Raw genomic sequence first — 8822 nt, forward strand, 5'->3', positions numbered from 1 at the left:
CCTGGAAAACCTTTCATACAGCATAAACATCCTGTCATGGGCTCACCTTTCAGTCCTACAGAGCAGAAGGAACACAAAGTCTGTCTGGATATTTTCTTGCATACACGGTAATCAACAGGAATGTAACAAACAGGTTTCCAGAGTTCACTTATTAAGAAAACACTTCCAGCAGTTGAGGTTTGCTGCTTTACAGGCTAAAATTATCTTAGGCAGGGCCAAGGGGCTGGGCCTGGGTGCCCAAGACAGAGACACCCAGAAATGTGCTTTTCTTTAGGGGATCTCAGCCCAGCTGAGAGACAGAGACACCCAGAAATGTGCTTTTCTTTAGGGGATCTCAGCCCAGCTGAAAGACAGAGACACCCAGAAATGTGCTTTTCTTTAGGGGATCTCAGCCCAGCTGCACTCCCCAAACCATCTTATCAATAACAGGGAAAAGCTGCAAGTACAGGCACCTTAAGAGAACTGGAAAATCCTCATTTAATGATGACAACACACCCCTGGCCACAACCAGGATGGATTTTGGGGTTAACAGGATAAGCAACAAAGCTTATCTACTTCCTCATATTTAAAGGCTATGGATTGGTATGAACTAATTTATTATGTTCCATGGCAGGAGATGGAATGAGATGAGCTTTAAGGCCCTTTCCAACCCAAACCATCCTAAGACTCTGTGATAACCATTAAAACCCCTTTAAATTCTCATAGTTCATCAGAGAGGATCACACATTCCTGACTGATGACCATGGACAGCCCCTTTCTTAAGGGACATGGAAGATTTTGCAAATGCAAATGACAAAACAAAGCATGCAGCAAAGTAAAAACTGCAGGAACACATCCACAGCACACCTTGAAATAGGTTCTGCAGAGGGGAGGGATGACTCAGAATTCCAGAATTCCTGCCTTCCAGAACTGGGTCTGTCACAGGAGAGGGAACAAACAGAAAGGGCAGTTCCTAAACACCAGACAGGTCCCAGGAGGAGCTCAGGAGCAAACTCCCTTCTCCACAGCCTTGATGCAGAGCGTGTAACAAACTATTCACACCAGCCACAGTCCCAGCCAGGGCCCATGACCAAGGAACAACAAAGTGGTTGTGAATAATGTCCCACAAAGTGCTCTGTCAGGCACAGAGCTGAACCTGTCACTCGGCAGCGACAAGCCCCAGTTGATGTGGCTGCCAATAACATGCTCTGCATGCAAAGCTCTCTGCAGGTCACAGTGTCCCCTACAAGGTCACAGTCCCCAGCAGTAGAAGGTACACAAATTCCCTTCCAGAAATACACCAGTCCCAGACTCTGCACAATTCCTATTTTAAACCATTTCCTCCCACTTGAACTTATTTTTAAAACCAGGACAACAAAAGCGCAAGACTTCGCAAATCACTTGATAAATCACTTTATAAACTGCCTAATGTGCTCCAGGCATTCTGTGATGTGCATGTGAGCATCTCTGTGAGAGGAGATGCACATTCCACCTTCAGGGCTGCTCTCCAAAAGCAGCGTGTGGGAACCCACTGCCTTTATCTTGGGAAATTAGTAATCCCTCAAATTTGTCACTTCGTAGGCTTGTTCCCTCTCAAATTTCATTTTTCAGGAGAAAAGTAACAAAAACAACCAACTTATTTCAACCATGCTCCTGGATCCTAGGAACTTATACATCAATTAAAGAACCCCAAAAACTTGTACCCCTGTAGGAGTTTAAACCTGTAACTACCCTAAGTTAATTCGACTGACTAGTTCCTCTATCCTAACTTGTTCTTCCAGGTTAACCCTCAACAAAGACCCAGCTGGATAACCAAAAGTTACTCCTCCTTAAAGAAACATTTACATTTCTATAGAAAGAGCAGCATTTACAATGAGTGGCTCACAGGGCTGGAATGTGGCTCAGCAAGCTCAGGTTTGAAGCTGGCTGGGGACAGCTGCAGTGCCTTTTTCCCTCCAGACCTCAAGCTGAAATTTCTCATCATGCAGCAGTTCTGGAAAGCTTTGCTGACATCACCCTGCTAAATTAAAAATCCTTTTTTTTTTTTGCTTTGAAAGTACATGTTCTAGCTCTACATGATATATAAAACACTTGGTTCCATTCATTACACAGATATTGAATCTACTTGTGAAATCCAGAAGCATTTAAGTAAAACCAAGTAGAGAATCAATAAGCAGTCATTAAAATAACCCCAGAGGTTCACCAGCACGAGCAGGTAGGGTGGCAGGAGTTCAATTCCCTGGAATTGAGAGTGCCACCAAAGAATTCCTGAACTAGCACATTCATCAGCTTTTTCACATGCCTAACAAGGTTTTGTTGGGTGTGCATTTCCACAGCAAATTTTAAAATTATTTGAGTTTCTTAACATAAAAAGAGAAAAATCACAAGTAATTAAGAAAAAGGAAGAAGGGAAAAAACAGTCACTTGGGACCTTGCCCATGAAAAACATTTTCATTACTTTGATATGACAAGGACAAGGGAGAACGTGAATTTTCAAACTGGCAGAGGGCAGGTTTACATTTCGTATTAGAATGAAATTCTTCCATGTGAGGGTGGGGAGGCCCTGGCACAGGGAAGCTGTGGCTGCCCCTGCATCCCTGGCAGTGCCCAAGGCCAGGCTGGACAGGGCTTGGAGCAACCTGGGACAGTGGAAGGTGTCCCTGCCCATGGCAGGGGGTGCAATAAAATGAGCTTTAAGTCCCTCCCAATCCAAATAACTCTGTGATTCTGGGACAGCCCAGGTTCAGGATGTACCTTCTGTCTAGAAAGAGATTCCCAAAGAGCCAAAAGAAGATCAAACATCCACATCCTTCATAATAGCAAAAGTAAGAAATGGGAAAAAAAAAGAACAAAATCCCCCAGTGTACAACATGACTGCTGGAATAAGAGCCAACCCCATCATCTCTTGAGTTGCCAGCTGAAATAAAACATAGCTGTAGTACTTCAAGGGACAGAAATAAATAACTTGAACTAACAGATAAATATTCATGTGTGTTTAATTCATACACATCTCCTGAAAACATCAAACTGCAGTGTTTCATCTCTGAATGAAAGCTTCAGCAAGGATGAATCTTAATTGACTCATGAAATTAGGTTACCAGCAACACTGGATCTAAAACATCCACAAAAATTAGCCAAGAAGCAAATTTAATTGGCAATTTAGATTAACTGTTACATACTTAAATCCTCTTCAGCCAGAGAACAGCCACACAGACAGCAGAACCCAGGAGAGGATTTTCTTTACCAAGTGAGATTTGTTTTAGTCCAAAGTTTGAATGTAATACCATCTGCCAGATGTCTTGGCAAGATAAAGTTCTCTGTAACCACAGCAAGGGAAGGGCAACTTCCTTCTCAAGTCTGTTAAATAAAGTGCAGAGAGGCTGAATGAGGAGGATCAGCTGAACACTCAGCCCACTGTCACTTTTCCATTTCTTGGGAGATTGCAGCTGTCCCTACCACAGGCTTTTATGTAGTTGGGAGTTATTAAATGGCCTGGGGACATTTCAGTGCCAGCACTTGAAACAATGATGACAGCAAACTGAACATCTGAAAGGTTAGCTTTGAACAAATGAGCTGAGCCATTTATGACAGGCAGAACCATGTTCTGTTCTCTCAGAAATACCAATTTTTGGTGATGCTTCACAGGAATAAAGAGACAACTGAAACACTACAAGTCTGGCTTTCAAAGGAGCAAATGCCACAAAACTTGTTTCTGCATCAGAACAAATGACAGTAACTGTCCCACACACTAATCACTGTCCCAGCCCAAAGCTCCAGTGCTGCTACCAGAAGCACTATTTATTTAACATAAAAATTGTAAAGATGAATCTGAACAGAAAAAATCCTCCCAGAATAATCTCAATTACCTATGGAATCAATGGCTATTCCCCACTTCCACTTCAGCCAAAAATTCTGTTCTACAGCCAAGGATATTGGCTTGCAGAACTTCCCTCAAGTGTAACAAACAGATCAAACAAACTTGATTCCAGGAGATTAATATCTTTTGATACAAAACACTTCATTGAAGTTCATACAGAATTCTGTAAATGTTCTCCTTTCTTAACACTACCTCAATATCATAGACATTTTTCCACCTGAGAGCATCTGATACAGCATTTTTCAGACTCTGCAACCTTCCCTTGGAAACTATTTCACGGCCCATGACTGTAAAAAATGACAAAATTCTGTTCTGCACACCTCTCCACGCATGATGCATAATGCTAGGTTTGATCAGGAGTGATAAATCAGCTCATTTCTAGCCACACTGTTCAAAAAATAAATCATTCAGTACTGTATTGTAAAACTAGTTATTTCTTAGTTGTTTCCTGGGGATCTGCTTTATCTTACTTGTAAGAGAGAAGGTGGGAAGTAATCAATAACTCCAAGCACAGTGGCTTTGCACACAAGTGTCAGTAGATACATAATTAATCATTTAGGAACACTTCTTTGAAGATTAAATTAAGGATGCTTGGGTATTTCTCATCATAATGCAACCACCCCTGCAAATTGATCACTGAAGCTTATGAACATGAAGAGAGTTTCAGCATAAAATATCACTGGAGAAAACCCCTAGAACAGCAAAAATAGTTATATTTGTAAGTTCATAGATCTTCCTCCTCAAAGGCAGCTTTGTCTCTGTGGACTCATTCTCTCCAGGCAGATGCAGGTTTACATTCACTGTGCACAAGGTATTTTGTAAATAATTTTCACAGAGACTCTTAGACAATTTTTGCAGCAATTATATTGCAAATAAAGCAGGAGGATGACAGTGACAAACCCAGTGCAAAGCCCTACAGCAGAAGAAACCATATTTTTATGCCTGCCACCAACTCCTCACACACACAGATTCCACAGCATGAGCGCCTGCACACAGCTAACAGACAATTTCTGACAGGGGGTTTAAGGTGATACCACAAATTTGCAAAAGCTTTAGGAAGTCAGATTTTATGCTATGACTGAATTTCCTTTAAAGCTGTATTTACAGTAAATACCTACTGGATTCCAGTATAAGGTTGCTACTCCATTTGCTTAAAAATTAAACAAAATTAACTTTGACTGCTCAAGACAGGACAAATATCCCCATTTAGAGCCCAGTTTAATAAAGAACCCACCCAGCTATCTGCTCAGTAACATTAACCCACCTGGGTAACAAAATGGGCACAGCACTTTGTTTAAAACAAAACGAGGGCAAGTAAACAAAGTTATTTACACCTCTGGAGATGGGTAACATTTCTGTTCCACTATTAAACAACCACTCAACAGTTTCATTGTTCTAGTGCACAGCCCAGAAAGAATCCATGCACGGGGCAGTTCTGCTCTCCTGGAAAATTTTCCTTTCAGCCAGCACAGGCTGCTGAAGGGCCCCTTAGGTACAGAGAGAGAGAATTTCTCTGCAGCCTTAACACAGCCAAGATTCACCACTGAGAGCTACTAAGGGGATTCTCATCCTCACCTGACTGCCCTGAAATGTTGTAGGGAGCAGAGGAACTGGTTAGTGAGTTATGAGTTAGTGAGCTGAACAGGGATATGAACCACAGACACCACAAAATTTTCACACTTCACCACCTTCAACCTCCACTGCCTGTAACTATCACTAGAATCAAAACACAGTGAGATCTACTAACAGATTCTTTTGGGAGCCCTAAAAAATTTTACTCAGAAGCGCAAAAACATAATGAAGTTATTTATCCAGTCACAAAAACACATTTCCTGACAAACACCCTAAGCACACAAACTTTACAACACACCAGAGGTTCACAGCATCCCAAGAGCCTTTATCTCATCCAAAAGTGGCCAGCACAGCAAAGGAACTGGACTGGAGCAGGAGCAGCACAGACCACTTTGATCTAACACCAAGCACAGCCATTATGTGTCCAACAGAGCAGAGACAGTTCAAGTTTGGGGGCTACAAAATCAAGAGGGCCAAAACTGAAAAGTCCAGCTCTGTTTCTGCAGCTGCAGGGACAATTCACCTTTTGTGAACCCTCCCTCCCATCAGATGGATAAACAAGCCCAGGAAGACAAAACTCCGCAGCCTCTGCATTTTCTGAATGGAGAGCTGCTGCAATCTACTACAAACCTGTCTCATTAAATTATGTGCATAATAAAATAAACTGAATTAATCTAAATGATCTGTCTAGACCAGCAAATGAATTTCCAATTGTAACTGTATTTAAGGAAAGAAAAAAAAATCAAGTTTAAGTAAGCTTCGTCTATTCTTGTAACTTATTGATCCTGAAAATTAAGACATTATCTTTGTGCACTGAATCAACCATACATTTTTAAAGAGTATAACTGAAAGTTATGGTAAACCACGTTTGACACAATCTAATTGCTTGTTGCTCTCCTGCAACTTGCTTTCACAAGCCTTTAAGGATACAAAGTAAATAATTACATCATCATACATTTGCCTGCACAGTAATTATTAAGATGCAAGGATTGAGATAAAGAATTCTTGAATTCCAAGTTCCATGGTGGTCTATGCCATAAAATAATAAAACCCATTAAAGATTTGCCATAAAGCAAAACCTCTATTTTTTTTTTTTTGCAACAGAAAGAACATCAAAGTCCCCTATCTCCAAAGTGGCAGACACAGAGTGACCAATTTGTTCCTTGCTCCCTCTTTCCAATTTATTCCGCTTGGAGAAGATACCCATGTGATCAGCTGCATATTTGCAAGCTCAGCAACAACATTCCAGTTCTTGAGCACTCCTAATTTAACACATATTCTTTGCACGCCTCATTTTGTGCATTTCTTCCAAGAACTGTAAGAACCAAACATTTTAGTTGCTTCACAAAGAAGAGACTAAACACTAAGCATTTTACAACATCATACCAGTGCCAAATACAGACATTTCTTATATTTCCGTGAGACAGGTGACAAAACTGATGCTGAGTGAAGGACTAGAAAAATGGAACCTTGTAAACAGAAGGCCTAGATATAACAGCATGATGTAACATTGCATTTGTTCAAGGACAAGCTACTTCAAATATCAAAGCTAATAAATTATCTGCTTAAAAATTCAGAGTAGTTGCAGGCTAATCTTGCTTTCAAACAACAGAAAAAAAAAATCATCTGACTGGCACTACAAACAGTGATTTAAAAATATAGCCTTATCAGAGCAAAAAAAGCCTGATTGCGACATTTTCCAGCCAAGACTAAGGTAACAGAAAGCAAAGCCTTCCACCTTTGTTCTAGGTCAGCATATGTGAAGTTCACACAGCAGAATTCACAAGAAGAAAGACTGAAAGAAATACCAGTTCCAGTCATATAAAACCTGCCAGCAAGTACCTATCATGGAAAGCAGTAACAGTACTGAAAGTGACTTAAAAAACCATCCAAGGGTGGAAACAATCTTCTGTGATCAGTTACCAAAAGATGTCAGCAAACAAATAACAAATAACCACACTGCTTTTCAATATTGCATCAACTGGAACCTTTAGCCCATCTAGTCCTTAACTGCCTGTAGGCACAGGGTTTGTTGTCTAATCACCATTTTCTATCTCAAACTTTTGCCTTCTGTTTCTCAGATAATTTTGGCATGGCTGGAGAGCCAATTCTGGAGGAAAAATGCCATATTTTTTCCTGGACAGCAGACATCTCAGCGTTTCCTTTTGAGGACTTCCTGAAGTTACAAGTTCATCATGAGGTGCTGGTGGTTCAGGAAAGCAACAATAAGAATCACTGCTGATGCTCTCCCAGACTCCCCTCAGCTCTCTGTCATGTGGTCTAACATGTGTATGGCTCCACAACTATTTTAAGAAAAAGCTGTGTTTACTGTAACTGAAAACCCAAGGGGTTATTCAGGGGGAAAATCAGCACTTGGAATTTCTTGCTTCCATGCTAGTTTAGCCAGTTCTCCTGGTCCCATCCCACGGCACAGCGCCTCATGTTTGGAAGTGACCCAAGTCACTGCTTCCAGAAACTGCCCTGAGGTTTCAGAAGTCCCTGAGCACGCTGGTGTAAAGTTTGTTAAGCTGATAACACATGTGGTTGCCCCCAGATGGCAAAATGAATGTGGATTTATAGAACTTCAGAAGGTTAAGTTGGAATGATCAAATTTATTTTCCCTTGCACACAAAGCTTTAGAAAAGGAAACACTATGGGAAGAGTGGTGCAAATCAACACTGCAGATCCTCCATGTTTCCTTTTTACTTTCCTGGAATCTCAAATGAAGGCTATGTAATTTAGCTGAGAAAATTCACAGTAAATGGCAGAAGTATCTGCTTGCACTCAACACACTTTGGCAGATACCTCTGAGAGGAAACACAAAGTCATTGCACACATAAAAGCCAGGGGGTGATTTTGAAACTACATTTGAAATTCTGGCCTGCAAGTGCTGCACAGTAACAAAGTGCTTCCAGAAGAAGTCCTGAATTCAAACATACAGAGAGCACAAACATGATCAATAACCAAATTAAATAAATGGCATCTTATACCTTTATTACCATGTAGAAGTTCTGGTGGCATGTTATTTAAAAAAAAGCCTTTTTTCCTGCTATTTTTCCCATCTTGCTTTTCTCCTTCTCTGTAAGAGAAACATCGAGTAGGTAACTGAAAAACAAAATTAAAAAAAAAAAACCAACCAACCCCAAATAAACCCCAACTGCTTCAGCTGTGACCTAAAAGGCCCCTTGAGGCTCTGCACTGTGCTGAAACCGAGCCCAGCACATTCCTCTGGGGAGCCGGAGCCTCCTTTGCTCAACCACCCAGCTGCGAAAGCAATCGGAAAAATCTGGGAAAATCAGAAATATCGCAAGGCTGGGGCCGCCAGAGCCGCACTGACCCGCGGCCTCTGCACAGCCACGTCCCGCAGAGCCCCGGGATGGGGGGACGGGGCAGG

The 8822-nt window shown here is 41.4% G+C and overlaps 1 protein-coding gene across 1 annotated transcript in view; it reads right to left on the bottom strand.

Moving 5' to 3' along the window:
- OSBPL2 (oxysterol binding protein like 2) overlaps positions 1-8512 on the bottom strand; it is a 31518-nt gene extending 23006 nt beyond the window's left edge. The window contains exon 1 of the mRNA XM_005423617.2: positions 8419-8512. The gene's annotated coding sequence lies outside the window, so the exon portion shown is untranslated. The remainder of the gene's footprint in view (positions 1-8418) is intronic.
- Positions 8513-8822: the final 310 nt, after the last annotated feature.

The sequence above is a fragment of the Geospiza fortis genome, unplaced genomic scaffold, assembly GCF_000277835.1.
Source record: "Geospiza fortis unplaced genomic scaffold, GeoFor_1.0 scaffold361, whole genome shotgun sequence".
NCBI classification, from domain to species: domain Eukaryota; kingdom Metazoa; phylum Chordata; class Aves; order Passeriformes; family Thraupidae; genus Geospiza; species Geospiza fortis.